Genomic DNA, 12,678 nt, shown 5'->3' with positions numbered 1-12,678 from the left:
TCCCCAATGTTTACACATGTTTACAATAGATTCCTTAACCCTGTAAGATATTTGTAAGCTTTTATTTATTCATTTGAAAGGCAGAGTTACAGAGAGAGGGAGGTTCACTCCCCAACTGACCACAATGACCAGGACTGGCCATTCCAAAGTCAGGAGCCAGGAGCTTCATCTGAGTCTCCCATGTGGGTATAGGGACCTAAGTGGTTGAGCTATCTTCCTCTGCTTTCCCCAGGCCATTAGCAGGGACAGATTGGAACTGTAGCAGCTGGGACTTGAACCAGTTCCCACATGGGATGCCCGCTTCATAAGCTGAGAGTAAACCTGTGGCTCCACACCTCCAGCCCCTGTAAGGTTGACTATGTACCCTGTTGCCTTGTGTCTTTAAAAGTCCAGCGTGTTTCTTGGCATGCAGAGATCTCAAAACTTGCCTCCTCTCCCCCTGCCCCCAGCCTCCTGGCACTGCCCATGAGGTGAGAACCATCTTGCTACCTACAGAGGTTATGAGGCAAGTCCTGAGTGTCTTGACTGTGACTCTGCAGAACAAACAGATACAGAGACAGGACGGATCACGTTGGACAGAATTCTGCAGGCAGCAACAGGGCAGGAGGTCTGGGTGTCCCAGTGGTGTGGCTGTGGCCCCAAATAGCAGGAGAGCCCCACACTACCTTCCCAGCCTTTTGTCCTCCACAGGTGCCTTGTACCTCCCCTGCCTTTCCCTGGAGCCACAGGGGAAGGAGAACCCCCATCTTGGGGTGTCCTAGCTCAGACCACAGAGCGCGGCCAGCCCTCCCAAGTGGCACAGAGCCAGCCTTCTGACACGAGGTGGGGAATCTTCCAAGTAGCGTCTTTGAGATAAGTCGTCACTTCCAGCCCTGCTGCAGCTGTACTGTGGACTCAGGCCCACTGTATGTGGCCACTGTCTCTTTGGACGCTGCATTTTCCTCTTTGCTTCAAGTGTGATGACAAAGTTTCTTTGAAGAGAAAACAGCACATCAGTGAGTGGGAAACTGGGAGGAGGTGCGGCTTTTTGTCTGTTAGTTTGAGTTTGATTTTCTGGTGATTTCCTAAAATTATTTGAGCTGTCTGATCCACATACTGAAGTGATTAGTGCTCTTTTCTGTCCATTATTTAATTAGCCTTGAACACATCTCTAAGCATTTCAGAGGCACCAGATACCATTTTATATTTAGAAAGACATTTATGTTCATGTTTGATTCAAAGTCAGCCATGCAAGTATTGCATTCAAGAATAGTAATAAAAATTGTGGAAGTAAAATATCCAGGTCTTCCTTTAATTCGTGAGTAACTAATTGATGTTACTCTGTAGAATTTATAAATTATCATTAAGATGACATGAGTTACTGTCTTATCAAAGTGTTCTGTGTTAAGATATTTCAAAAATAAACATATTGGTGATTTTGACATTATTTACAAATAATGAAATGCACCCCTTTCAAAAGCAAATACTATGGTATACCTTAATTTTTCATAAAGTTTAACAAGACCTAGTAGTCCATCAGCATGGGACATCTTGCTTACATACAGAACTTTAGAGCTGGCTTAAAGAAATTAGATACAGCTCGTGTCTGTAAAATATTCCAGTTGCCTGCTGAAGATACCTTACCCATTTTGTCGGTTAACACCATGAATACATGGTCCAGACACCTCAAACCTGTCAATCGAATAATGAGTAAGTGCTAGTTGCACACACACACACGTTTTTCTCCTTCCACACTCAGTGACGTGTCCTGTGTTTAATAATGGCTCCTCCTTAGCTCCACCCACTGCAGGTGGGAAGTACAGAGATGTCTCTTTCCCTGCTTTCTGTCTACGCTTCCCCCCTGTTGCCCACCTGCGGTCACTCGCCATCACTTAAGTGTTCTTCTGTTCATGATTCCTGTCATCTGCCCGGTCCTCCACCCCTTGATCACATTCCGACCCTCCTGACCTTGAACTGAGTAGTTGTGCCCCTGTGTCTCCCCTGTTGCCTGCTGTATAATCCCCAGATTCTTGCAGACTCCTCATTTTGATGGTAAAGTTGTTTACAAGCCTTCGAGGCTCCTGTGACAGAACTAAAAATAGCGAAACTCTCTTTATTCCCTCTTTAATCCCTGGTGGTGATGCCAGCTCTTGGATTTTTGCTTTCTTTTTGACTTTTAGCTTTTACATGTCTTTGCTCTGCCAGACTGAACAAACGCTTGTTGATTTTCTGACGTCTGCCCATCTTCAAGTATTTTCTTCAAGTTTAGAGAATATTTTTCTTTAAACTAACATTTTACCTGTGATCAAATTCCAGATCATCTGACCTGGAATCTTGACCTTCAGAACCAATTCTTGTTGGTTGTGAGTGAACTGGGAGTATTGTCAGCGTTTCTGCTTTAGATCTGTGTGGGCTTAGGACTGTTTGCTGTGTGTTACTTTGTAAACAACAAGTGAGTGGGTAAGCCTGGAACCCTCGAATGTGCTAATATTAACTTTGCATGTAGAAAGTTCTTAATAATTTGCTTGAATGACTGAAAAATTAATAGATAGGTGGGTGATTGAATGTATTGTTGAGTCCCTTTGTGTGACCAGCTCTTTGACGGGCTCTGCAGATGCACCTGTGGGTCTGTGCTTTGTGGAATTTGGTCAGCATAGCAGAGGAGGGAGATGGATCTTTTTCATCCTAGGAATGATCTTACTAATCATACAACAAGACAACTACTTCACATCGACTTCAGACACATTCAGATGAAAAATCTAATTTCTTTTAAATCGGGTTCTATGGATTCTTATGACATAAAAAGTATTTTTCTGAGCTTGCACGTTTTAAGAACAGGTTCTCTGTCCCTCTGTGGCATGGAGATTCTTTGGGCATCGTCTGAGGAGATGGTTCATCCCAGTGTGAACAGCACAGAAGTCTGACTTTCATGTTCTCTCCACCTTTTATTCCCCACGTGAATTCTCATTTCTAGACTTATTTCTTTGTGGCCATGGAATTAAATTCTACCTTTTCTTGTCTTAGTCCCTGCACATGTGCAGAGATGCTTTCAACAAATACTTTGTGTACTGAGCATCTGACTAGCAAGGAATTGTTCTTCAGCTCAACACAGCACAAAACCATAAAGCTCTCTGAAACCCGAAAATATATCTTTGAAAAGGAAGGATAAATATGAAAATGTTCTACACACTAGAAAAATTTAACCTTTGCTCTGCTTGTGGAGATAAGCAATAGGTTCATAACAGAAGAGAATAGGTGCGCTCAGGGAGTGATCCCTCAGCTCGCTGGTTGCCAGTGACAGAATCAGCTTATAATTGGCCAAAATCCACAGCAGTGAGCGGTGGAGTGAGGATTTGGCATGCAGAGGTGCATCTGCAGATCTCCAGGCTCTGCAGATACTGGACGTCACAGGTGCCTGCCGCTTGTCTAGGGCTCCACAGCTCAGGTGTCATGGTGCTGGAGCATTACCACACAGGCATGACCCTGGAGCCGGCCATGCACAGGACACAACATTCGTGGCTTGGAACCGTCCATCACCCTGACTTCATTACAAGGCTGGGACCACTGGGATGATGAACTGGGCGCATCACATGGGGTGACAGTCTTCAGTTTTATTGTTGTCCTGAAACAAATCCTGGAAGCAATTAAGCAATTATGGCTGTAATCTGCATCCACTGCAAAGCTGTTTGTCATAATCAAATCACTTCTGCTTATTATTAGGGAGGTCCTGTTTGGAAGTAGTCAGCTGAGCCATGCATAGATTGATGTGCAAAAATATGGATTGTGCAGTAATTTTGTGTCATGTGTGTTTGTTTTATTCCCACTTTTTAAAGAGAAAACATCCATCATGTTGTCTTGTTAGAAAACCATGCTCAAAAATGGAAACTCAGAAAATGGTCCCTACATACATACATTTATAAACTTAAAGATAGCTCTGAAGGAGTGAAGAAAAATGTTGTAGATTTTCTTGAAAGGAATTGAGATTATTTAAGTTATTTAAATACTGTAAATTTATGTCTTCATCTTTCAGAGCAGTGTTTCAATATGTGATTACAGGAGACAGGTGTTGTATGCCTAAATCCTTAGCTTATTTTAGGCCCTACCGCCCAGTCTTTGCCAGATGTAATTTCTTTGTTTTTTTGTTTTTTTTTTTTTTTTTTTTTTTTTTTGCTATGTAAATAGGGATGTGGGGCTGCAGCTTGATTACAAGGATGCTAAAATCTAGCACTTTTTAGACTTAATGCTTCAGGACTTTGTTTTAAGCTCCGGGGGAGTGTGTTGAAATTGATTATACTCTTGGCTTTGAAAATTCCAATTGTTCCTTTGTTTCATTGTCACTGTGTACACAGTAAGAAGAAAATCTCTAGAAGCTTGTGATAATGATGGATTCTGAGAATAAAACTTTTGTTGGAAGGGTTGTTGGATGCACAGACACCAGTGTGTGTCGGGGGATGGTGTGCATGTGTGTTTGCAACACTGTATAAGCACACTCAATTCTTTCTAGACAATTATCTTCTAAGCTCTCAGAATTTATTATAAATGTTTATATAAAGTGGGATAAACCTTAAGTTGGTTGCTACATGTTTCATGAAAAATTTTGGTTATTTGAAGGAGAGAGAGAGAGAGAGAGAGAGCGAGAGCAAGAGCGAGAGAGAGAGAGAGAGAGAGAGAGAGAATGAGAATGAGTGAGAATAAATAAGAATACATGAATGACTTCCATCTGCTCTTTTAGCCCCTAGATGACCACAGAGCCAGGGGCTTGGCTGGGGGCTGAAGCCAGTATCTGGAAACATGATTCAGTTCTCCCATGTGGACAACAGAATCCAATCACTTGAGCTGTCAGCACTGCCCCCAAGGGTCTGCAGTGGCAGGAAAGCTGGAGTCGGAAGCAGAGTCAGGGCGTGAGTGTGGGCACTCCCATGTGGCATGCGAGTTCCTGAACCGCCAATCAAGCACCCACTCTATACTGTGCTTTTAGCACTCCTGTGATACGGTTTTTTGTCTTACTAATTTTTTTTTTTTCATTTTTTAGTTGTCAGAGCTTCCACTTCTTGGCTATTATGAGCCATGGCGTTTATGCACATGGATGTGTAAATATATCTTCAAGAGTGTGTTTTTAATTCTTTTGAGTTTATACCCAGGAGTAAGATTATAAGATCAAGGGAAAGTTCTATTTTTAAATATTTTAAGAATCTCCACGATTTTGTCCGTAGAAGTTGTACTGTTTTAGAGTCTTACCAAGAGTGAACAAGGATTCCAACCTCACCAACATTTCTTATTTCCTGTCCCTTTGCTAACAGACATCCAAATGAATATGAGATGGTATCTTGTTTCAGTGTTGGCTTCAATTTCTCCCCGATGAATGACATTGGCCCTCATTTCTATGTTTATTGGCCATTTGTGTGTTGTCTTTGGAGAAGTGTCTATCGAGATCTGTGTCTAATTTTCAAATAGACAATTTGTTAAGTTGCAGAATATCTTCATCCTGGATAGTAACCTCCTATCAGATTTATGATTTGCAAATGTGCTCTCCCATTCATAGCTTTTCACTCTGTTAATTGTGGCTTTTGACGCACAAAAGTTTTTAAGTTTGGTTTAGTCTCATTTGTCTGTTTATGCTTTTGTTGTCTGTGCTTTTTGTGTTTTTCCAAGAGATCATTGTTAAATCCAACATCATAAACATTTTCTTTTATTTTCTTTGAAGACTTTTATAGTTTTAGATCTTATAGTTCAGTCTTTGTTTTTGTGTGTCATGTAAAATAAGGGCCCAACATGATTTTGGCCTATGTCTCTTATCATTTCTTGTGACTTTATTATTATTTTCTATTTTTAAAACCCACACCATTAGGTTTATTTAAATCTGTATGAATTTTGTGTTTATTCATTTTCTATTTCTTCTTGAGCTGCTTTTTGTAAGCTGTATTTTCTCAATATTGTTGGGTTTTATGTTTGTGCTCATTTAATTTCTTTTTTTAAGATTTATTTTATTTATTTGAAAGACACAGTTACAGAGAGAGGTGGAGACAGAGAGAGAGGGTCTTCCTTCTGCTGGTTCACTCCCCAGATGGCCACAACGGCAGGAGCTGCACTAATCTGAAGCCAGGAGCTTCCTCCAGGTCTCCCACATGGATGCAGGGGCCCAGGGACTTGGACCGTCTTCTGCTGCCTTTCCAGGCCATAGCAAAGAGCTGGATTGGAAGTGGAGCAGCCAGGACTAGAACCACGCCCGTATGGGATGCCAACACTACAGGCCAGGGCATTAACCCACTGTGCCACAGCACTGTCCCCTGCTCATTTAGTTTATATTCACTGCACCTTCATTTTACTATTCTTCTCTTTTGTTTAGGATTTATTTAGTGTTCTTTTGTAAGTTTATTATTCAGATACTTTGCCCATTGACTTTAAAGCTGTATTCTTGGGGCCAGCACTGTGGCTAAACTGGCTCACTTGGTTAATCCTTCTCCTGAGGTGCCGGCACCCTGGGTTCTAGTCCCATTTGGGTGCCGGTTCTAGTCCTGGGTGCTCCTCTTCCAGTCCAGCTCTCTGCTGTGGCCCGGAAAGGCAGTGGAGGATGGCCCAAGTGCTTGGGCCCTGCACCTGCATGGGAGACCAGGAGGAAGCACCTGGCTCCTGGCTTTGGATTGGTGCAGCGCCAGCCATAGCGGCCATTGTGGGGTGAACCAACGGAAGGAAGACCTTTCTCTGTCTCTCTCTCACTGTCTCTGACTCTACCTGTCAAATTAAAAAAAGACTGTATTCTTTTCTAATATACATTTAAAGCTATACATTTATTTCTTTGAGCTCCTTTACTTCATCCAGAATATTCTGATGTTGATTTTTTTTTCCATCAAAACTTGGTTCTAAAAATTTATTTATATTTTTCCCAATAAGTATGTTAGCCAAGTTTAATGAAGAAAAATGCACCTAACAGATTAGGTGGGCATGTCAAGTAGAACTGAGGGCCCAGTCTGTAATCAGACGTCTGGAGTTTATTTGGACATAAGCAGGGGCTCTCCACTTCTCCTCCCACCTCGTCTCTACGTTATGGCTGGGTGGAGGAATTCCGTGGAATTCCAGAAACTCCTCCAAGAACTTCATAATGGACCTAATAGCTATTTGGCATAGGATGAGGAAGATTCCCCTAAGCTGGGCCCCAAAGAGGGTTGGGACCGCCCCCCCCACACACAAGTGTATCAAACCAGAACAAGACTTCTGATGTGCAGATGCTGGTCTGCCTGCCTATACAATTTTCCCTTATTCTACCACATACAATTTGCTACATACAAATAACGTTTTCTTTGGCTCCTCTTACACCCATATGCTAATGTCTATCTGGTTAGCTCAACATTCTCCCCTTGAGAGATAATATTATGGGTAGTGTGGGAGAAGGATCTGGCTTCTGATTTTCTTTGAGCTGGCATATCGGCACAGAGCTAGTTACAGGCATTCTTCTTTTGCTGCCTGTCCTGTGGTGTTCAGAGTTGGCCTGGGAAACTGTGTTGTGCGGTTTGGTTGCATGGTCACATCATCAACAGGATAGGCTGGAAGCTGTGCCTCATGACCGCCTGGAGTTGGGTGGCTTTTATTCTGTTAGAGACAAATGAGGGCATTAGAGACGCATGGTATACAGAGAAGCAGTAAGGGGAGGGGAGCTCTATGGGGTCCAGGAGAGGCAACAACCAGTATTTCCAGAAATTCTAGCCCTGTTCAGCCTCGTCTTAGTCATATGACCTCCTACAAGAAATGCTGAACGTATTTTTACATGTCCAGTTTGACTCAAAATCAACATTTTTGGAACATGGCATGGACACCCCCTTGGGCAGCACATTTCTAAGGTCCGTCTGCATGGAAGGACTGCATTTGGCAGCCCTAGTGTGGACACCATCGTCAGGGCAGCCTGTCACTGGGATCAGGCTGTGTTTTGTTCTCTTTCCCAAAGGAAGGGGCCCTGTTTTGTATCTTGCTGGAGAGTATGATACAGGAACTGTGCTGTTTCCATCCACCTAGGGTTAGTCCAGGAAATGCCTGTACCTATCTTAAGGCTGTAGCAGTAGGAATTTGCTGCATGGCCTTTAAACTCTGGGGCCGATCTCTGTTCCCCAAGGTGAAGATGAGCCCTGAATAGTTAACTTCCTGCAGGAGCAATGGTCTTTTTCTTTGGATACCTGAAAGCCACAGTCTTTGGAAATGGTGTCAGTCAGATGCCCAAACTGGCGTCTCCAGTAGGGGAACAGACTAACAGATCATCCGGTCCTTCAGGTCTTCCACAAGGGCTTGTCCACATGGGTGCAGGCTGGCTCTGAATCATTGTGGCAGGACTCTCCAAGTGAGCTGTTATTTTACACCCTGTTTTCTAACCCATTTAAAGGCAAATAGGAAGTGACAGGAAGACTTTTAGGCTTAATAATAATTGAACAGGCTTTCATGCCCTGGCCAGGTTCTGTGTGAGGCCCAGACCTGTGGGTTAACCTGCAGAACTCTCTCTCTCCACATGGGATCCTGGAAGAGGCATTTCAAGGAGGTGTGGACCTTGACAGGGAGAGCACCCTGTCGACTCTCATTAACCAGCTGGGCTGAGAGGGAAGCTGCCCTGAATAGGAGCTTAACAGCGTAGGCAGCTACTCTAGCTAAAAGAAAATTGCTAGCCTGCAGTGTCAAAAATGACCCTAGGCTCTGTCCCTTCCATAGCGGTGGTCAGCCTAGGCGCCAGGCAGAGCAGAGGGGCCTCCCCAGCTTAGGGCGGCAGGGCCAGTGGTTCTGACCGGGACTCTTGCTCTGAGGGCAGTTCCCTTTCCAGTGACTCAGCGTTTGGCCGCGCTGACAGGGCTCTTCCAGAGGCCAGCTTCTCTTGTGGCAGTTGCTTCTCCAACGTCCTGGTTTCCCACGTGGTGAACAGGTGCTGTTTGGGGGTGACTGGCCTTGTGGGTCTCTTTGATGGTAGAGCCCCATGTAAAACAGCTGTAATTAGCCTGTTGTCTATTCTTACATTGTTCCTATGCCTAGCTCACTCTTCTTGCTCCTGGTCTCTGTTAAAACTGAGGACAGGGACAAACATGAGACCGGCATCCAAGGGGGTGCTTGGTCCCATCCCTAATTTCTGAAGCTTTTGTTGAGTTAAGGAGTGACCAGAACTAGAAATCTATAGTCTGGCACTATTGATCTTTCCTTGGAAGTGAAGAGAGTTCCCAGGAGGTGAACTATGTCTTTTTAGTAAGGAAAAACCTATCAATCACATTCCACCATCCCTCTAACCACTTTTAGGGTCTTCAGTGAGGCTTCCCCTCTCCCCTTGTATCTCATTTAGATCCTGCGTTGTAAGGGGGGCTCATATCCTAACAGGGCTCCCCAGCCCCGCAGTCTGTGGGGCTGAGGCTGATTCTCCAAGCAAGGGGAAGCGGCTCACTTGTCAGGAAACAGAGGGTCTGGAGCATTTTGAGTGTCGACGGAGCACTTTTCTACAATGGTCTTTCTTTTGGTTTTGCTTCACAGTCGGCTCTTGGTGGTGGATTAGGTAAGGCTGGCATAGCTGAGTCCATCTTGCATTTTTTTTAAAGATTCATTTATTCATTTGAAAGTCAGAGTTACACAGAGGAGAGGCAGAGAGAGAGAGGTCTTTCATCAGATGGTCTGCTCCCCAATTGGCCGCCATGGCCAGAGCTGCACCGATCTGAAGCCAGGAGCCAGGAGCTTCTTCCAGGTCTTGCACTTGGGCGCAGGGGCCCAAGAACTTGGGCCATCTTCCACTGCTTTCCCAGGCCATAGCAGAGAGCTGGATTGGAAGAGGAACAGCTGGGACTAGAACTGGTGCCCATATGGGATGCCGGCGCCTCAGGCCAGGGCGTTAACCCTTTGCGCCACAGCGCCAGTCCTCCATCTTGCAGTTTTACAGAGTTCATGATTTTCGCTCATTGCTGTGAAGGCTTGTACACAGGGGCTTCTATCTATTTACCACATCTGCAGCTGATTAAATGTAGCTTTAAAATGCTATTATGATTTAAAGTCCCATTTTCTGGCCAGGCTTCCTGGTCATCTAATTTATATGGTGGCCAGGTGGTATTCCAAAGAGGAATTAGCCTTTCTCTTCAAAGTCAGGGGGTAAAACTCGGACCAGTTTTTGATACACTCTAGTGGTGAGTCACACAGTAAAGAGGTTTCCCCACCTGAATGAGAATAGAGGGGAACTGTGGCAGAATTCTGTGTCAGCAAAGGGGAGAGCAAGGGTCTCTGCTTCTACCTGCACACTCATGAAGAACTTCACTAAGTTCTTCCTTGGGCTTCTAGATTTTCACTGTGTAGCCCAAGGGCTATGAGCTAGTGGTTTCTGGGCTTAGTTAGTATTCCTGTGTAACCCATGAAGTTATCCACCACGTGACCCAGCTATCTAGTATTTGTGTCCTCTATGTAACCAGTCTCCAACTGTCTGTAAATTTCTTTTTCAATTTTTTCCTCTCTGTCAGCTGAACCTCCCTTTTTGGCTCATATTTTCACCTGGCCATGCCTGGCTATTTAATGTCAAGTTTGTCTGACATTGAAAGAATCTGGCCTGCATGCCAAGATTGTTGGCTTGACAGAGCAAAAGCCCCTGTTGACCTTTTCCCCCTTTTCTTTAGCTGGCTATTACCAGAAAGACACGTGCCTGTGCTTCTCCCATGCCTGCTGGGCATCTCCCTACCCCTGATGTGGGTGCTCTGCACAAGGGTAGAGATTCCCCATGGATGCCCTGCCCTAGACCCCTACACAGATGGTGACACAACTCCTACCCACTGGGGGTTTTAACCCTTAGTGCCAGGATATGCTGGGTACCTGGAAGGGATGGGGGAAGGTTGCAAGCAAGGATGGAGGAGACAGCACACATCTCCAGTACCCTCACCATCCTATAACCAACATAACATGCAGGACAAGCTATGTGGTAGAGCAGCACAAGGCATGGGTCCACTCGGGAACGTGTCTCATTACCAGAGATGGGCCGTGGCACACTTGTGTACTTATGCAAGTACAGCATAGACTTGACAAACCTCCAATTTATTTTATACAATCTAACTCAGACTATTATCACTCCAAGTTGAGAGTCTCATCCTTTGAGAGAGCCAGGGATCTGACTGGAAGCCTCAAAGTTAGAAGACCTTATTTAGAAATTTAAATCTGAATAATTGTTAAAAATTGAAAGAATTCATCAAAAAGTTATACTCCATTTAACCTGAGCAGTTTAACCAGAGCTGTGGGTCAGATCTAATCAGAATTAAGGTGATTGTTCAAACATTAAAAATAGGCAGATAATGTTAACTCCTTTAAGACTCACTTCTCCCAGTCAACACTCCACAATGTCAAAAGAAAGACATACAGAACCTTCCCCAAGATGCACACAATTCTCACTGCTTAGCTCAGTTACTGAAACACAGGAAAACCTTGATCAAAATGATTTGCACATGGCATCAGACTATGACTCCATTACTTAGAACAGTTAAATACATCTTGGAATGAAGAGTTAAGAATGAGGGAGTCCTGCTATCTGGACTTCCAAGATAGAAAAGCTCACTAACTTTAAAATAATTTCCTTGTACTCTCATCCATCCTAATCTCACAGTGTTCAGCTTCCACAAGCCTTCTATAACACACTTAGTCCAAAATTCCTCTATCAGAAAAATTGTTTCTTAACTTTCCTCACCAAGAATATTTCTTATGCTTACTGCTTCATCCACAACTTTCTTTCCTACTTCACATCCTGAAAGAATCCTCAACATCTCTAAATTAAGAGAAAACCATCCTTTAAAAGAAGACATGGAATTTTATGCATAGTTGCACTTTATCGTTGTTTGTACAATTTTACTTTACCACTGTGCTGCAGACATTGCAAATCTCAGGAAAACCTAGAGCCTAGAGGGCAAAACATTTAAATATAGAACCAATAACATTTTGTTCAGAGACAGAGCTCCATATATATAATTGCAAATATTTTCAGAGACTCACAACTGGATGGCAAAAGACTGGAAATACATGGTCACAATAACAATTCAGCAATTCACAGCATTTTAGAAAGTACAGTGGGGTTTCACAGACGTCTATGCTTTCAAGCCCCCCGCCCTATAATGGAAGAGGCAACGGCGATTGGAGAGCTGTGAATTTAACAAGGGAGACATTGGCCCCAAACGTAGAACAGAGCAAGCTTCATTATGTGGACAGAGACTTCCATAACTTAGTGAATGAGAAAATGGGAACCCCTTGTGTTAGAGGGACCATGACGCTTGTTCTTGCTAGTCTAGGAAAACAAAACAACAAAACAAGACTTAAAAGGAAGTTGGAAAACATGACCTTGCAGGGATCCTGGTTGTTGGTAAATATAACAGTTTTAGAGACACCACGTAAGAAAAGTTCTTGCCAGTGCTTTTATATTTTTTTTAAATGGTAGCAATGGGTGTAGGGAAAATGAGGCACATGGTGTCCTTTAGGAGGGAGGGCTGACTGAGACCAGGTGTTGGGCGTTGGCTGAACAGATGTGACATTCCCCCCACTTCCCAACATTTGCAATGACGGAGAGGGGTAGAACAGGCCCTGGGCTGCTCAGGAAAGAGAGAGGGCCATGATGGCCCAGATGGAGGGTCTGAAAGGGAGTCAGCTGGCCTTGGTCTCTGGAAGGTATAGCTCCTGCGTGCGTTCGGCAGACACTGGCTGAAAGTGGAGCCGACAGGCGAGGGCAGAGTG

The 12,678-nt window shown here is 44.1% G+C and overlaps 1 protein-coding gene across 6 annotated transcripts in view; it reads left to right on the top strand.

The window, feature by feature from the left end:
* Positions 1-12,678, top strand: part of MYO16 (myosin XVI) — a 697,134-nt gene that overhangs the window by 154,833 nt on the left and 529,623 nt on the right. The gene's annotated exons all lie outside the window — the stretch shown is intronic.

Source organism: Oryctolagus cuniculus, chromosome 9 (genome assembly GCF_964237555.1).
Source record: "Oryctolagus cuniculus chromosome 9, mOryCun1.1, whole genome shotgun sequence".
Taxonomy (NCBI): domain Eukaryota; kingdom Metazoa; phylum Chordata; class Mammalia; order Lagomorpha; family Leporidae; genus Oryctolagus; species Oryctolagus cuniculus.
Note: the sequence above shows the minus strand (reverse complement) of the source record. Positions and strands in the feature narration are given on the sequence as shown.